At 46.1% G+C, this 19366-nt stretch overlaps 1 long non-coding RNA gene across 1 annotated transcript in view; it reads left to right on the top strand.

Moving 5' to 3' along the window:
• LOC110743961 overlaps positions 1–2212 on the top strand; it is a 131156-nt gene extending 128944 nt beyond the window's left edge. The window contains exon 6 of the long non-coding RNA XR_002523844.2: positions 2051–2212. This is a non-coding gene — a long non-coding RNA (uncharacterized LOC110743961). The remainder of the gene's footprint in view (positions 1–2050) is intronic.
• The last annotated feature ends 17154 nt before the right edge of the window (positions 2213–19366 follow it).

Genomic DNA, 19366 nt, shown 5'->3' with positions numbered 1-19366 from the left:
TTGAGCAGTGGATCTGCTCAGTGGATTTTTTATGGAACACACACATATAAAAAGTAAAACATCAATACTTGTGGTAGAAATTTAAACTTGAAGCAGGAAAGAGCTTAAAAAATAAGACACAAAAAGCATAAGCAAAAAAGGAACATTTTGATGAATCTGTTTTCATTAAAATGAAAAACTCTCATAGAATAAAAGACATCAAAATCAAAGTGAACAGACATTCCAGGGAGTGGTGGACATTAGTAAAGCATGTAAGAAAAAATGGGTAGGTCTGGAATATATAAAAACAGCTGGAGAAAAGTGGGTGAATGATGTGAACCAGAAATTCACAGAAGAACCCTGAGAGGCCCACAAACATATGAAATTTATTCTCAATCCTGCTCGTATCAGGGAAATGGAAATTGAACAACAATCAGGTTTTATGTCATACGCATTAGATAGGCAGAACTTAAAAAAAGTGAAAATTCAGGAGTTGGCAAGCATGTGAAACAATTAAAATTCTCAACCACTGTTGGTGAGATATGTAATAGCCAATAATTGGAAATAACCTAAATATCCATTAATGGAAGAATAGTCTATCTATCTATCTATCTATCTATCTATCTATCTATCTATCTATCTATCTATCTTCTGTCTATTCACCTGTCTTTTTTTCTGTCTATATTATCTATTTATCTGTGTGTGTACCATATATAGTGGTATGCTTAATATAATGAAATGAAAACCACTGAAATAATAAATTGGCTACATGCATCAAAATAGATATATCTGAAAAATAAATCTAATGTGATAAGAAAAATGGCAGCATACTGTAAGCATTATGACACTATTTAAACTGAGTTTTAAAGCATAATAATGTTTTTGAATATATACATACATATTTAGCAAAAACATAAAAAGTGTGCATGTGAATGAGAAACAGTGAATTCAGAATAGTGGTTACATCTGGGGAGGAAGGAAGATAAATGAGATGGGATTGGGGGAGGAAACTTAGCTGCATTCTATAATATTTTGCTTCTTAAAAACAATATTTGAAACAAATGTTGCAAAATATTTGGGTTTGGCAAAGCTGATTGGTAAGTACACTGGTGTTTATTTTCTCTCTTTTATATGTGTTTGAAAATATTTCCTAATATACATTTTAACTGCCTTGTGATGGTAACCTTTGAAATGTTTAAGAATTTTATAGAATTTATCCCAGGTCTTGCCTCTACTTGTATAAAATGATGTAGATTGCACATCCCCTTCAGACGTTATTCCTTATTGAGGCTGCTGCAGCCTTCTCAAAGCTCATTTAGGCAAGGCAAGGAGAATACTAAGAATCTTACTACCCCCAACAACATGGTAAAGTTTGGGATAGGCTAGTTGTCTTACGTCATATGAGGGCTCCTCGTGGGACTGAGGGCTGGTGACTGGGGCTAGATTTCCACTCTAGTGACTGTTACTTGGATGACAGCCTTATCCAAAATCTTAGCTTTCTTGACCAGACTCTGATAATCTCTGTTTCCATTCTTCATACTCGACCCTGTACTATGCCACCAGAGACTGTATGGTTCTCGTAGAACCATACCATCTTCATAGCCTTTGCCTAGAAACTCTTACCATCATGTCCTGCCATTAAATTAGACCATCTTGTGCTGTAAACCCAGCTCGAATCAGGTCTGCTTTTGTCACATCCCTCAGGCTTCTGCAGCAGATCATGCTGACTACACAGAGCTGGTGGCTATGTCTGTTGCCAAGACGCTCCACAACTAGAAAGCCTAGGGCAGTCCTATACATGCCCATTATTACAGCAACAATAATTATAACACCCCTTTCACACCCAAAAATACCCCTTTCACACCCAAAAATAGTGTGGATGATGAATTATATGGTCACCTCAGTCATAGCTCATGTCTGAATATACATCTTTACAAAGTGGGGGCTATGTGTTCTCCAAAGTAGTTTCCAGTTAAAGCAATAGCCTAAGGTAGGCTTTCATTTGAGGAACACAGGAAGCTCATTTATTATTTTTAAAATTTTGTTTAAATATTTGATGTTTTTCTTTTAGAGATGGGTATCCCTATCTTGCCCAGCTTGGCCTTCAGCTCTGAAACTCAAGTGATTTTCCTGTCTCAGCCTCCCAAGTAGTTGGGACTACAGGTTGCACCACTACACCTGGCTCTGATTTATTCTTGAAGACTCCAAATAAAGAACTGACAGAAACTCTAAATGTGATGTTATGTACTGAGTTACAACTATTCTGAAGTATGTTACATGTATTTTGTTATTATGATGATGATTATTTTGAGACAAGGTCTCACTCTGTCATCCAGGCTGTAGGGCAATGGTGTGATCATAGCTCACTGTAGCCTTGAACTGCTGAGTTCAAGGGCTCCTCCTGCCTCAGCTTCCTGAGTAGCTGGGACTACAGTCACATGCCATGGTACCTGGCTAATTAAGAAAATTTTTTTTTTAGAGACAGGGTCTCACTTTGTTGCCCAGGCTGGTTTTGAACTCCTGGGATCAAGTGATCCTCCCAAAGTGCTGGGATTACAGGCATGAACCACCACACCTGACCTATTTTTCTATTTAATGGTCAAGAAAACTAATGTTTTAAAATGTTCCTTTATTTTATAAATTAGAACAAATTGCAGGTTGTCCTTTGTCACTACAGCAAACGCTTACTTGCATTGCAATGTCCTTTCTTAATAAAGGAAGAAAAGTGTAAAATTACAGCTGGCAATTTTATTCTTCCAGTTGCATGGGCTAAAAACTTGGAGTCATCCTTGACAGTGCTTTTTCATCCACGCCTAAATCTAATTCATTAGAAAATGTATCAGATTATATCCCAAATCTGACCACACCTCTCCATCTCCACTACTTTCACTTTGGGGGCTGCCACCACCATCTTTCTCCTGGATCATTGCATTACGTTCTCCTAAGTGGTTTACCTGCCTCAGCGCTTGGTCTTTTGGATCTTGTCAGCACACAGCAGCTGGGGTGGACAGATCACACCACCCCTTACTACAAATGTGCCAACAGATATTTATCTTAAAATTAAAATGAATTTCAAATATCATCTCCTGCTGTCCTCTACGTACACTGGCTTTGTCCTCTTCCTCAAACAAATGAAGCTCCTGCCTTTGCTCTTTTTCTTTCTGAACCCATTTCTTCCAGGTATCTGGGTGCTTCCGCCGTTCCAGTGTCTTCTCAAATGTCACCCCATCAGAAAGGATGTCCATGGTGACCCTACTTAAAATAGCACACCACCTCCCATGCCCCTCCTACTGAATTCTCTTATTCCCAACTCTGTTTAAATTTTTAAAACACTTCCGTCTCCTGATATGTTATATATTTATATGTTTATTGTGTATCTTGCCTCATGAGAAAGAGCAGAGTCCAATATATTGGAGATGGGGTCCGTGAATTGATGATAATCTTGGTTATATCCTTGAGTGAGTGTCTCCTACATGAATAACATCTAGTGTGTGTGTGTGTGCATGCACACATGTGCTCCAATAGTATAAAGTAGTACACAGCACTTGCTTTATTTCACCCTAGAAAATCCATGGCTCTTTCACTGCTGTTAAATGACAATATAGCAGGTGGATTTATTGGCTCTGATGGCAGCTGGCTGATTTGCCCTTCCTGACCCTCCTATTGAAAACTCTTGGAAGCATAAAAATTGCTGCAGAGATCCAACAACATTGAAAACTAGAAATATCAAATAATGCACTGCCAGTCCTTGGGAAGAATTTCAGTAACCACAACACAAATGGAACTGGATTGACAAGCCATTGGTGGCTGACACATACATTGAAATTGCTGAAACAGAACAGCAGAGCCAAACAACAACAAAAAGAGCTAGGGGGCCCATGTCTCCAGCTTGGAAGCTGATTGTCTATATGAGCTTTCTGCTGTTGAAATAAAGATGGGATATAAAGATGGTCGTTGAAAAAATCACAACCATTTTATTATGTCATAACATGACTTACATTCAGTGCCATGCAATATATTGTTTTATTTTATTAAATATTTATGTCTATAAGATGTACTTATATAATGCAGTACTTAATGTAGCAGCTATAATAGGGGTTACTATTAACATACATTGTAGATTGTGTATTTTTGTCTATACATTCTTATCAGGTGTATCTGATATTTTTGCTGAAAACACATGGCAATCCGAAGAAAGATGATAAATGATTTCCAACTATGTCACATCTATGGGCAAACTCAGAGGTGAGGCTAAGCAGAGAAGGCTTACCTGGCCACAAGGTCAACACTTTCTGTGGGTGGCCACATCTATTTTCAAGATCGGCTTCATGGGCATCCAACTGTGAGGTACATGGGGCCTCATGCTTAGAAGCACTTGGTTTGATGCCTTGCTATTGCCATCTTGAAATTTTTAATAATTTTGCATTTGAACTTGTGTTTTATAAGTGAAGTCTGACAGGACAATGAGGCACATATGTGAATAGAGAAGATCCAGGCAATATGCGTGTCCATAGCCCCTTGCTGCTTCATTCACATATAGCATTTGTTATTCCCACTAAGTGGATTCTATAACATGCTCACCTTACTCTTGGGGCCTTGCTCCTAGAAGGACTCTCACTTGGCTTAACGTTCTACTGTCACCATCTCCAAACTCTTAATAATTCAGTCTTTAATCTCGTGTTCTGTTTGTGAAGTCTGATGGACAATGGAGCATGTGCATGAGCAGAGGAGATGCATGCAGGATACCTGCTGCTGTCTACCACACCATTCTCACACAGCCTTAGAATCCCCATGAACATAGAGCTCCAGGAGACCCACGTTGTGGGAGAGTTCAGTGGGCCTCAAAGAGTTTACAAATGAGTGTGCTGTGTTTACAGCTGAGCAACTGGAGAAGATGACAGCCCAAAAGGCCATGCTATCCATTAGATCCAGAACTTTCCTTGAATGCAGGAAGAGGCAATGCCACTCTAAGAAACATGAACAACCTGGGAAGATGATCATATCCTGGAGACTGAACTGTGTCTCCCTGCAAACTCACATATTGAAGTCCTAACCCTCCAGTACTTCAGAAGACAGTATTGGGATAGAGTGTCTTTAAAGAGGTAATTAAGTTGAATGAGGTTATTAGGTTGGGCCTTAATCCAGTGGTTGTTATCCTTATAAGAAGAGAAAATTTGGACACAGATACCCACAAAGGGAAAACCATTGAATGCTCAGGGAGAAGGGAGATATTTGCAAGGCAAGGAGAGAGGCCTCAAAATAAACGAACTCTTGTCGACACCTTGATCTTGAACTTCCAGCCTCCAGAAGTATGAGAAAGATACATTTCTGTTGCGTAAGCCACCCGGTCTGTGGTACTCTGTTTTGGCAGCCTTAGCAGACCAATACACTTAATGTGTTACTTCCCTGTATTAGCCAGTAACTTATGCTGAAAATTATGACAGAGGAAAGGGAAAGATATGGCAAGGCACAGATTCTTCTCAGTCCTTCCTTACTCGTCGGTAAGCTGAAGGTAGAAAGTGCTGGTAGAATGGCTGTGAATCAAGAAGCAAAATAAAAACAGCTAAGTTCATTTTGTGCACTGTTCCACTGTTCTGCTAAGAACAAAATACATACGCATTTATTTCTTTGTTGAGTTTAAGTGTTAAATGATGTAACGAATGTAAAGTTCTTCCTTCAGTGTCTATACAAAATTGGTGATAACTGAGATGATTTTAATGTTGGGTTGGGTCTGCACAATAAAAATAAATGAAAAAAGAAAAAGGTTCCCTTAAAAATAAATGAAAATATAATGTGAAGTGATGCAATATTAGGTTAATATTAATAATAAATAAATATAAATAATATATTAATAATTTAATATGGTATATTAGTAAAGATTTGGAAGTTAATTGAAATGAGGCTGAGGAAAGGGTCTAACATTTCTCATCTGTGTTGGGACTATTAAATTCTACTTTTTCAGAGTCGGGTGTGGTGGCTTGTGCCTATAATCCCAGCTAATTAGGAGGCTGAGGCAGGAGGAGTGTTTGAGCCCAGAAGTTTGAGACACCCCCACTCAGTTCACTGTGCCCATCCTGCTCCCAGGGCCAGGTGTTTCCAAGTCTAGAATCACAAATAGAAGCCAATTCAATCTTTAAACTAGATTTGTTGTAATTTTGCCTCTGACGCCATAACAGCCTGGGGCCTCCTCCACAAGGCTGGTCAATGGTGTGCTGGACCAAGGGCGCCTGTGGGTCCTGTGTGGAGGTGACGCTGGATGTGGAGAGGTCAGTTGACGATCTACCTGATTTTGCATATTCATGGGCCACAAAAAAGGTTGCAGCTATTTCTGACTCCAAGTCAGTCCTGGGTTAGTGACCCCCCTACCCTGACACGGAGTGTGTGTCAGCAAGGAAGATTCCTGAAGGAAACTCAGCTCCTGCGAAGGATGAGCTCAGCTTTCCATGTCTGGTCTGGGGGCCCCACAGGTTACCCTGCACCCCTCCGCAGGACCTTCCTGCGGGAAGGTCCAGGCTCCTTGCATCCCCACTCACCTGCCCTGATGGTGGAGGAGGCTCAAAGTGAAGCCCCAGCCAGATGTCTATGGAGGCCCCTGCCCCACTCTGGCAGCTCTGGGGGGCCCCTGCTTCTAGGAGGAACAAGGTGGCCAGATGTGTCTGATTAGCATATTCGTTCGGCCTGGCTGCCTTCTCCTTTCCAGCTGTTTGTTTCCGATTCCCCAGAATTGCACGTTCATCAGCCCTTGCCTTGTGAAGGATCTCTCTAATTGTTACAGCGTGAGGCGAAAATGCATTCTGGGATGTGCAGGCTGAGAACAAACGTGGGCATCTCTGAACCTGCATGCCTGCCCCAGTTCCCCGTGTGCCCACCCCAGTTCCCCGTGGGCCTGCCCTAGCTCTCCTAACAGAGGCTCTCTTTGTCTTAAAGTCTCATAGAATGGCATCAAATCACTGGAAATAAAAACTATTTCAAAGCAATGCTTCCCACAAAATCAGATCTTCTTGTATTAAGCAATGTTTCATATAAGACGCGTGTGCCTTTTGGAAACAGTTTTCCTTCCTTGATGAATGCTGGTCTTTAAAATTAATTATGAGTAAGGAAATTTGCATAAAATCACTTCATGAGTAGGCAAGCTGAGTGTTTTGATGACATTTATGGGAAAGGAAAGCCAAGGAAATGGGTGGAATTTGATCAGAGGAGGCACTGGGGTTGTGAGGGCATTGCCGACCAAAATGCCCCACGTCAGAGTATAAAAGGAGCCAGAACCGTACATTTGGGAAAGGTGATGAATAACTTGAATTTGTGTGAGCAGCTGGGGTTTCTCAGAGGTTGGTATTGGGGAGGGAGGAGACCCCTTTTAGGGGAGCTTTAAGGAAGTCTGATTAAATAGTGTCCTGAGAAGCTCCATAGGAGACGCTATGATAGATTGCCTTCATCCAAAGCAAAGCAATAAAACCTCCACAAGTGTCAGTAAAATGTATCTAATTTGGCAAATGAAATTGTGACGATGGAAAGTATGTTTCTAAATGTGAAGCATGTCAATTCAAGGACTGCTGTATTCACTGTGTTCTCTCCTCTGACGCAGAGCTGCACTTAGTTCATGGGTAACAGCCACACCTGCTCCATCCTGGTTTTCTTTCTGCATGGCTCCTCATTTAATTTTCTGTTCTTTTTCTCCTTTTCTATTTCTGTTGCTCTGTTGCCTACCAGGATGTTTGGACTTCCATTTTGGGGCCTTCCTTACCTTCCTATCAAGTGGCTCCATGTTCCAAATACCACACCTGAGACTTCAGTTCTCTCACAAAAAATTAGCTTTTACTTTTAATGGGGCACACAGTGACAGCTTCTTGCCTTATTTCTTAGAGTCACAAATGTGTGTATATCCAACTCTATGATCAAAAGCCCATCAGTCATCTTCCAGGCCAGAATTGGAATTGGAAACCCCAGTGAGTCTGTGGCAGTGAACCCAGGCTTCCCCAGTGGCTCAGCAGCCACAACTGGCCCTCACCAGAGGGAGTTTGTATTAGTCCGTTTTCATGCTGCTGATAAAGATACACCCAAGACTGAGCAATTTACAAAAGAAAGAGGCTTACTGGGCTTACAGTTTCACGTGACTGGGGAGGCCTCGCAATCATGGCAGAAGGTGAAAGGCACGTCTTACATGGCGGCAGACAAGAAGGGAGCTTGTGCAGGGAAACTCCCCTTTTTAAAACCATCAGATCTCACGAGACTTATTCAGCATCAAAAGAACAGCACAGGAAAGACCTGCCCCCATGATTCAATCACCTCCCACTGGGTCCCTCCCATGACACATGGGAATTGTGGAAGCTACAATTCAAGATGAGGTTTGGGTGGGGACACAGCCAAACCATATCAGGGTTTAAATGGGACCTGGGTTTCTGCAGCAGCAGGGGTGGCAACAGCAGCTGGGGGCTGGAATGACCCTGCAATGCAGCATGGTGGGGGCCAGGGGACCTCAGGGGTGGGGATCCTGATGTGGCCATTCTCTTAATCCCTAAATCACTTCTGGAGCTCAGGCTAGAACCCACCCTCTCATATTGTGAGTTCTCAGCCCCTTGTGTGACTTTCTGCCTAGATGTCTGGAGGGGTTACTGCCCCAGCTGCCCTACTCAGCAGGATGCTGCCCCCCCAGCATGACCCGCTGTCTCAGGTGGGTTTCTTTACCCTTTCCCTTCATCCCCATTTTCCGTGTCCCTTGCTGTCACCTCTCTGGCCCTAGAAAATGTTCTGATGTGATTTATGGGGTGCAGACAGGTACGTGTGTGCACATCTGTTATTCTCGTTTATATTAATCACACTCTTCTTTTAGGTGCCATTCCATTTACTATTATCTTTAAATTTTGTAGGTGTTGCTTTATTCCTGAGTGTTGAGCAGATGCTTCTAGGGTAACCCTGACACTCTCTGTGCACACCCTGGTGACGAATGCAGGTGGGCTTCAGGACCCCGTCTCCACCCACAGGGTGGGTACAGCCACTCCTATGCAGGGTCTCTTATGAGAACAAGTAATTGTTCTCATCAGATGGTTTTAAACCAGCAAGAAAGGCTTTACTCAAGACGTTTGCAGTAGGGGAGAGCACCCAGCTCCTCCACAGCACACAAGGAGGGCTGAGGGGCCTGAGGGGCCGGCAAGCAGGTGGGAGAGCCCTGGAGGCCTCAGCACGGGGCCGGCCCCCTAATCCTCCTCAATGGAGTCAGGCTCCTGCCCTCCCACAGGGCCTGGGGGGCTGGGCCCTTTCTTTCTCGATGCCTCATTTTCCAAGGCAGCTCCCAGGCCTGGAGAAGGACATTTCCTGAACTGTGGAACTGGCAAGCAGCTGGAAGAAGAATTTACACGTTGAAGGGGCAGAGAAAGTTTACAATTTTGTATTTTCCAAAATCAATGCTCTGGACAGGGGAGGTGGAGGCCCGAGTTGGGAAGAAATCTGGAGTGAGCAAGCCTCAGGGAGTGAAGGCCGGCTCAGCCTGGGTGTGGTCGGCAGCCCAGCTGCTGGCGCAGAGGTGTCCTGACCATGGTGCTCCAGCATTGCGTGTCTGGGCCCACCAGCAGGGTCCAGGGTTCCTGTGTCACCACCCAGGGCCCCGACAGCCAGCTGAAGCCCTCACTTTCCTCTGTATGCCTGGCTTGGCCGGGAGGCCACACCCCAGAGGCCACTGTTTGAGCTCTTCATCCATGCTGTCCTTACTGAGCAGTGGAGGCTCAGTGGCTGCGTCTAGAAGTGAGCATCGCCCTGGTGACCCTCACAATGCTCCAGACATGCACAGGTGAGTCTGCAGGACGGCCGGGCCCTCCACAGGCATGACCCGCAGGAGCCAACATCTCTGCTCTGCCCAGGTGCACCCAGGGCAATGCTCTTCAGCCTGATGACAGTGCACCCAGCCTGCTGCTGACATGAGGTGAGGAAGCTTCAGTCCAGAGGGTGAGGGACCCAGGCTGGGGCTCCAGCAGCTCACAGTGGGTGGACAAGTTGCTGCTGCAGCACCTGAGAATGGGCAGGTAAGCCTGGGGCACGCTTGATAGTAAGGCCCTGCTGGGCAGGCGTGGAGTGGACATCACTTGCCTGTGTCCACCAGGATGGGCAGAGAGCAGCCAGCACATGGTCAGTTGGGTCTGGGCCATGGAAAGCTGAGTCCTTCTCTCCATTGATTCCCGCTGAGCTCTCCCTCCTGTGGGCTCTGCTCCTCTCTCCTCCTAGCATTGGGTCACATGTGTGTGTGTGTCTAACTGTACATGGGTTGCATAGGCACAGATGTCACTTCAGCGAAGGCCATTGTCTGGGGTGCAAACTGCTGGCTGTCATCCAAGTGGGGAAGGGCTTCTTGGGTCCATCCTCCCCGGGAAGAAAACTCAACAGTGGTGTTTCAAGTTTTGCTGTATCAGAGAAGCATCAGCCCTGCAGGCTGGATTCACTTTCTGCAGACGCAGCGGCACTGGGCGTCTGCAGCCCCTCCGTCCTCTGTGAGCCTCACTTTTCTGCATGGCATGTTCCTTGTTTGCACCCTCTTTGCTTCAGTTGGCTGGTGGAACGAACCCCATTGACTTTTATTCTCTAAAAGGTTGGATTCATCTTCGCTGAGTTGACAACTGAGGAGAATGAAACTCCAGAGAGAAAGAGGAATAAGAGCTGGGCATGTGGCCGGGAGCGGTGGCTCACACCTGTAATCTCAGCACTTTGGGAGACTGAGGCAGGCAGATCATGAGGTCAAGAGATTGAGACCATCCTGGCCAACATGATGAAAACAAAATACAAAAATACAAAAATTAGCCTGGCATGGTGGCGTGCACCTGTAGTCCCAGCTACTCTGGAAACTGAGGCAGGAGAATTGCTTGAACCCAGGAGGCAGAGGTTGCAGTGAGCCGAGATTGTGCCACTGCACTCCAGCCTCTGTGATAGAGTGAGACTCTAAAAAAAAAAAAAAAAAAAAAAAAAAAAAAAAAAAAAAACCGAGCTAGGAGTGCATTGCCCTGGTGCCTCCAGGCTGTAATTAGGATGCCTGGCAGGGGTAAATGTTGTCAGTCTCCAAAACTCCAGCCAATGTGTCTGTAAGGAGCCAGGGTCCCAGAGCCACAGTGACCATCTGAGGTGGTGACAGTGGCCGGGCTGGGGCCAACAGGGCTCCCCATCCCCACCATGAACTTTTACCTTTTCCTCCCCTTTTCAAATAGGCCTTAGAGCACTTCTGGAGGTTAAAGGTTGATTTAGGACATCGACTGAGGGAATCCCAGTGTCCTCTACCCGACTTCCACATCTGAGCAAAGCCTTCCCCATAGGGTGCTGTGAACTCAGGCCGTCTGAGCACCTGCAGGCCCTGGGGGTCACATGTCACAGGGGAGGAGGGAGGCCTCAGAACCCAGCGTGAAAGGCCACACCCACTCACCCTGGTCTCCAAAATTCTTCCCTCTGTCTGTCTCCAGGGTGGAGAGGCAGCAAGTTGGGGCTATGGTGGCGGAAGATGGAGGCGACAGCCCTCTATGATTCGAATCCAGCCCTCCCACCTGGCAGTCATGGAGCCTCACTGAGCAGTTTAACTCCCAAGTCCCAGATCCCATCTGTGAAGCCAGGTGGTAAGAACTGTGAGTCACTGGGTCTCCTGGGTTCCCAGAGGCCCCCATGGCCATCTCTAGAACAGCAGCTCCCGATGGGTGGTACCTGTATTCCCAAGCACACTCCCACCTGGACACCTCCAGCCCACCCTGGAGCTGCGAGTGGACCAGCTCCCTCTCCTGCCTCCTTCCAGGCCTTGGGCCATGGCCTCTCACAGGACCCCTGGGAATCACCCACATCTATCACTGTTTCCCCACCAAGATCCACCTCAGAGGCTGCCTGGGAAAAGCCACGGGATTTATGTGCACCTGGGGAGGCAGCTCCACCCTCCTCACATGAATGGTCGCTAATGATTTGACTTTGTCAGCCTACAAGGAGGGAAGATTTGCTGTCCTCAGACTGGACAGTCCTTAGCTTTGCGCTTATCACATAAATGGCATTTAATAAAAGCTTCCTGGACTCAGCACCGCTCCTGAAGGCCTGTATTGTGGTCAGACAATTATCGTTTCTTCCACAGATGAGCTCATTCTTCTCTCAGGATTAACCCTTTCCCCTTCACTGAGGCATCTGACACCAGCATTCGGAGGAACACCCACTCCTTCCCCTTCTGTCAGCTGCCTGTGGAAATTCCCGTCCCAAACATGTGACTCCCCACAGAGTGACACTCACTGATCACGAGTCTTAACTTTAAAAGGTTAAAAGTAAGTTAAGGCTTATGGTAAAGTAACGGGAGGCGTGGATGTCTGAGCAATGTGGTGAACTGAGTCACAGGGCCACGGACAGGTTCACAGCTGGGACTTTCCAGGCCTCCCGAGCACAGAGCACCTGAAGCCCTCAGTGGGCCACAGAGTGTGTTTCAGGTGTGATTTGGGGTCATTTATGTCAATTTTATTCTACTTTTATTTTCATCTGGTTTTCTTTCTATATATTGCATATGTCATGCATGCTACGTTTTATAGTCAATCTGTGTGATGTCTGTCTCACATAGCGAGTAAAGGAGGACGTTGCCCTATAGCTGTACTTTTCACTCAGCAAAATAAGAAAGAATAAAGATGAGCTCAAAATTCCTTTGGAATCACTACATTATCTGATACTTAGCAAAGGCAATCCATGAATAACACACACATGTACACACATACATATTCATACACAGACACATAAACACGTCTGTGCATATGTGTATACATACATATATAGACACAGGCACATACGCCCTGAAGGTCTGCATGGTGGAAAATTCTAGAAGTGTTTTCTAATTCCTGCCAAGCGCTGAAAACTTGTGTGCCTTGAAAAATCACTTGGCTTCTGTAACCAGAGTTACCAAATTAAAAAATTAAAACTGTCCAAGTGTAGAGGCACTAGAATTTTGTGTCAACATTATTTTGTGGACCACCAAACTTTTATGATTTAGTTGCATTTTTAACAATGCTTGAGTCAAATATCTCAAGTAGAAAAAAATCTTCTAAAAAGAAAAAAACAACTAAAATCATGATTTTTTTTTTTTTTTTTTTGAGATGGAGTCTCAATGTGTCGCTCAGGCTGGAGTGCAGTGGCGTGATCTCGGCTCACTGCAAGCTCCGCTTCCTGGGTTCACACTATTCTCCTGCCCCAGCCTCCTGAGTAGCTGGAACTACAGGTGCCTGCCACAACATAATCTGCTGTCTCTCCCTCCCCAAAATTGTGTGAATTTGTATGTCATGCATTGATTTCTTATAGTAGTTCCAAGTCCTCTGAAAAAATATCAGAATGTCAGCCAAATACCACAAAACACATGTGTTTACAGAGCCTCCCCTGAAGTTGGGAGTGGTTAGAAATCGTGGGAGCTTGTCCTGGACAGACTCCTGGTGCCCACAATACCAGTGAGGAAGATTCATCTTTGAAAACAAAAGCACAAAAGAGAAGCTGCATGAAATGAAGGGATCTTCACTTTTATCCTTAGATAAATGATTTTTTAAAATTTTGTGGACACATAGATGTATACATTTATGGGGTACATGAGATGTTTGAAATAAGCACATCACAGAGAACCGGGCATCTGTCCCCCCAAGCACTTATCCACTGGGTTACAAACAACCCAGCTACACTCCTGACATTATTTTAAAACGCACAGTCAAGTTCTTATTGACTGTAGTTCCCCTGTTGTGCTATCAAACACCAGATCTTACTCATTCTTCTATTTTTGCAACCATTAACTGTCCTTGCCTCTCCAGCGACCCACTACGCTTCCCAGCCTCTGGCAACCGTCCTTCCATGCCCATGTCCATGAATTCAGTTGTTTCAATGTTTAAATCTGACAAATAAGTGAGAGAGAGCAATGTTTGTCTTTCTGTGCTTGGCTTAGAGAAATCATTTAAAAATTTCTGGCGTGCTTGATGGTGACACCTAACAGCCTGTGAGTCGGGGTTGCTCCGGTGAGGGGGGTGATGAGGGGGAGGCTTCAGCTAGGTGGGTGACCAGGTCCCGACAACGGCCCAGCGGCCACGGGGAGCCTGAAGAATGCACGGCAGGAAGTCAAGGCTGCACGTCGATGTCCTCACAGCTGAGTGAATGAGTGTGAGACAGAGACGTGCGGATTCCAGTTGTGACTGATGAGAAAAATCACAGATACCACAATTTTCCTAGCCACAAAATGGGGGAGCAGCAGAGAGAGGACGTGGCGCGGAGGAAAGACAGACACACCTGCACACGCACGGTGGGACGGGCAACGCTCACCCCAGGACCCGGTGCGGAGGAGAGACACTCACGGCGGGACGGGCAGCCACGTGTGCTCACCCCAGGACCTGGCGCGGAGGCAGGAACAGACACACCTGCACACGCACGGCGGGACAGGCAGCCACACACACTCGCCCCAGGACCTGGCGCGGAGGAGAGACACCTGGCGCGGAGGTGGGAACAGACACACCTGCACACGCACGATGGGGTGGGCAGCCTCATGCTCACCGTTGCAGCCTCATATTCTCTGCTGGAACACAAGGATTTTGCATCTGTCATGTGAGTGTGCATGAGTGTGAATGAGGTGTGACTTGTGCAAGTGCTTGTGTGTGTGAATGTGTGTGTGCAGTGAGCATGGTTGTGTGTGCAAATTGGCATTAGAGTGTGGGTGTGTGTCGCTGTCCAGCTGAGAGAGTGGGGAGAGGTGCCCATGAGGACCTGAGAGCAGCCAGGCCAGGGAGGAATCCTAATCCCTCACCTGCAGGTGAGTTGGGCCTGCCAGAGCCCCATAGATCTTGGAAAGGAGCTGGGGAGAAGAGTCTGCCAGGCTTGCCTTCCCCTCCTTCTGCCCTCTGGGATTGCTCCTGAAGGGAGAAGAACCCATCAAGTCCCCTTGTAAATGTGCTGGGGAGAGAAACCCTGACAATGCCTGGTACTCACTCCTGGGGAGCCACAGCCTACCCTCTGCCCTCTCTCAGGTGACCCTGGCTCTCAGGTGGTCCTGGTACTGTGAAGTTTCTGGGCTCGGGTCCATGGCACCTGGAAAATGTCGCATTTAAGTGAAATGATCTTCAAAGCCCAAGAGGAAATGTTCCAGGCACCCCCCAGAGACCCTATGAGGCAGAAAGGACAGTGGGGCTACGAGGGTCCCCAGCTTCTCCAGCTCAACTTCTGTCTGGAAATTACTCCCTGAAATCATTAGCAGAGCTGGACACTGGGCCAGTTCTGCGATCTGTGGGACTCTACCCTGAATGGCTTCATTTATTTACATGGGTGTAACCTTATATTTACCTATGTAAAGAAATAAATTTGTCATTTGTTAGATTCACCCGCAGATGAGACATCGTTTTAAGAATATTTTCCTAGCCATTAAAGAACATAAGTGCATTTTCTTTTTTCATTTCCCTATTGCTATGTGATAAAAGGTAATATTCTATACTTTTTGTATTAAAGGACTTCAAATTACTGATACTTTAGATGACTTCTAAAGTCTTTGACATATTCTGAATGAAGAATGTGAGGCCCAGGTTAAAGAGATCAACAGTTAAATCACAGGGTGTGTGTTCATAAGGCAGCCTGGTGTTATTTTCTTGTTGCCCATTTGCGATTGTCTGAGAGGGAAGATCTCATGCTGTGTTCTCACTATGGGCACAGGCACAAGGAAGCCTCCAGGAGTGTAGAATTCCTCGATTGCTTTGATTTAGTGATGGTTTCATGGGTGTTTGCTCATGTCAAGCCTCACCAAAGTGTGCACATTAAATGTCTGCAGCTCTTTGCATATCAATTACACCTCAAAAAAGCTGAAACACTTTTACCCTTGAAATAATTGAGCTGACATTTCAATCTAAAGGTATACAAAGTCATTGCCTACATCGCTGATTTTTCCATGACAGTCTCATTTAGAAGAGAAACAAAATCATGAAGTCAATACCCTTTAATTTTAAAGGGTAACTGAAGAAGTGTAAGGTTCTGTTAGGTCAGTGCTCAGACTCTTCCCCCATGTTTATTCTGTGGTTAACTGCATGGTAGATCTGTAGTGATTCAGGAAGATGAATTATCTTCAACACATGAAAGTCAGTCCTCTGACATATACGAATCCTGGTGTGGTTTTTACACAGTGTTCTGCTGGGGATGCATGGGGAGAAGCTGTGATAACAAGATCGGGATTTGTTCATGCTTCATCTGTGAGGCCTGCGATGGCCCAGCCCAGTGTGGGCTGAGCCTTGAGCGCTGAGCACCAGACACTCCACCCTCCCTGAGGCACTTGTGTGGATGGAGGTGAGACACCCAGACCAGGAGGCTGTGCGTGGGAGGTCGGGCCCCAGGGAACCTGAGATAAGACTGTGCAGACCGGGCTGGGGGAGGTGGTACCTCCCAGGCTGGGGAGGCGTAAAGACGAATCCCAATGACCCGGGTCCCGAAAAGCTGCCATGTACATTTTGTGGAAGACTGTCCATGAAAACAGAGTCTCAGAAGCAAAGAGGGGACTTGACAAGCCCCCCCAACCCACGTGCAATGCCAGGTCTTACTCTCTCCACCCCCGAAGTGAGTATCCTCCTCACCTCTCTGGTCCTCCTTCCCTTGCCTTGTTTGCAACTGTACATCAATTCCTGCAGCCCCAGTCTTTTTGACGTGGACTATTATGAGCTCAACAAAACTGAGTTAATTAGTAGCATGTGTTTTTGCTGCCTCATCCACTCACACACTGTCTGAGACCCATTCACGTGTCTGGAGGTCCCTCACTCACCTTGCGCTGGCTGACTCCACTGAGGGACTTGCTGGGACGTCCTCAGCTGTCTGCGGTGAACATGCATGTGGATCTCTTCCCACTTGCGTTTGTGCGAACATGACACCAGGTGCATCTGAAATATGCCATGTGCCCAAGTGCATGCAGGCCATGTACAGCTCCCTGACTCCTCTGCAACCGGAGAGCAATGAGGCCCAGGGTGCAGTGGGGAGGTGTGGGTGTGGGGCCAGGCTGGGGTGGGGGAGAGAACATTGGATTCTGGGCTTTATCTGAGGACTGAGCAGCAGGCATCGTGGCAGATCAGATCTAGTGTTGAATTGGCCCAATTTTCCCATAGAACTGATGTTGACAGTTATTCTGAGTAACACAGAAATGGATCCTTGTGCCTTTGAAACTTAGGAAACTGACATTTGTCTTATTTGAGTTCCTTTCTCAGGAAACTGACCATCAGGCCTCCTGGGTAGTGTGAAGGAACAGAGACTCACCAGATCACGGCATCTGGACAGTGAGACACCAGACCCGTCAGCCGTCATGAGTGCCTGACCAGCCACCTGCCTCCTCCTGACCAACTCTTCTTCCTCACTCTCCCTAATTCTTGTTTTCCTTATACACAGTCACATTTCTTCCCTGCTACATAGCCAGTCAGGAAGATGGATTTGAGGCTGATCTCCCATCTCCTGGGCTGCAGCTCCTGATGAATGCCTTCTTCATTGGCAGTAACCATTGTCTCAGTGATTGGCTTTTTGTGTGGTGAGCAGCAGGATCTGGACCAAACCCCTGCGTTTCGGTAACAGGGAGAGCAGCCTCAGCACGCCCCCTGCCCTGAGTGCAGTCATGACCACCAGGAATCCACATTGGTCACCCTGGGTGGTGAGTGTGGATGGGAAGAAAAGACTCCTGAGGACCCAGCCAGGAGAATCCTGCAACATCACTTAGAATCACTGTCACCTGGCGCACATCCCCCTTGAAGGGCAGCTGCAAGATTCATCTGATTTGTCTTCCTTTTCTGGACATCTTCGAATTTCCTTCACCACAACTTTGTGATCCTGAGATTCCATTAAGATGTGCATTGTTTTACTATATTGCTTTAATTTACTCTGCCAGCTATCTGGAGAAACGCAACCTCATTAGCAGAAATTATTTCCTCCCTGCCGCTTTTTAATTCTGTTATTTCTGATAGCCAGGTACTGAGCCCCTTCAGTTGATGTTCCGTTCCATGCTCCCAGGTAGATTATATCAATTAAAAGTCCAACACTCCTAGGAAATATTTTTGTATTTTTTTTCTTAGTTTTAGGAGGTTTTTAAAATGTGTTTTTGTTTTGTGGAGGTGACACCCTCTGTCTTTGACTTGTGGGAGCCTTCCTCCTTCAGTCTGCATGTACTGAAGCCAGTGTTTGCTGTACAGCCTCTCAGCCGCAGCAACCCACAGTGAGATGCCGGCGCTCATGCCATCACCCCAGAGAGCTCCTCCATTCACCCCTCCACCCGTAGCACCTCAAAACCACTGCCCTGCTCCCCGGCACGGTAGCATCATCTTCTCCAAGATGTCACATGGTGGCATCCTTCGGCCTGTGCCCACCGAAGCTAGCTTCCTTCACCGGGTTTGTGGCCTGGGAGATCTGGTGCATCATGGGCGCATCTTTCCACTGCTGGTTGGTGTCCCCCGTGTGGAAGCATCCATGTTGGTTCACACCTTCTCCTGCCGATGGACATTTTGTTTTCTTCCAGTTATTGGTAGCGGAATAAGGTCGGCCTAAGCACTTGTGTGCAGGTTTATGTGTGCAGGTTTAAGTTTTCTCTTGGGGGGAATTCCAGGAGTGGGGTTGCTGGATGACGTGGTAAGGATGTGCTTAACTTAATAGAAACTCCCGGACCACTTTCCAGCATGGCGGGAACCCTTCCATTCCCACCGCAGCTTATGAGGGTCCCAGGTCCTCTGCATCATCACTAGAACCTGGGTTGGCCCATGGTTTTTATCTGTTTTTAGCCATCTTAATAGATTTGCAGAGGTACTGTTGATTAGCATTTCTCCAATATCTCTATGATGCTGAGCGTCTTTCTTGGGCAATATGCCCTCTTCACACATTCTTTGATGAGGCCTCCATTCACATATTTGCCCTCTTTTTAATATTAGGGTGTTTACTTTCTTATGGTTAAGTTTTGATGGTTCTTCATATATTCTGCATGCCAGTCTTTGTGAGATGTGTGATTCACAAATATTTTTTTTCTAGACCATAGTTTGTGGTTTCATTCTCTAATTTAGATTCTTATATTGCTTTATAGAATTATAATTTTAAATTTATGACTAAACTTAATTTGTCAGTCTTTTATGAATCATGCTTTTGGTGTCATGTCTAGGAAGTTTTCACCTAACCCGAGGCCACGCAAATTTTCCCCTGTGTTTTTATCCAAAGGTTTTATGGCGTTCTGTTTTTCATTTAGGCCTGTGATAAATGTTGAGTAACATTTTGTGTCAGCCATGGCCATAACTTTTTTCGTCTCTGATAGTATCGTGGGTGTTTGCAGCTCCCCACGCCCTGTGCTGTTCCCATCTTCTTGATCCGGTCTTCCTGTGAGTTTCAGGAGATGTCTTAGTGCTGGCACTGTCTTGGTCCATTGGGGATTCCCATGGGCTTGTCCGTG

This window comes from Papio anubis, chromosome 8, assembly GCF_008728515.1.
Source record: "Papio anubis isolate 15944 chromosome 8, Panubis1.0, whole genome shotgun sequence".
NCBI lineage: Eukaryota > Metazoa > Chordata > Mammalia > Primates > Cercopithecidae > Papio > Papio anubis.
This window is presented reverse-complemented; position numbering and strand designations above follow the sequence as displayed.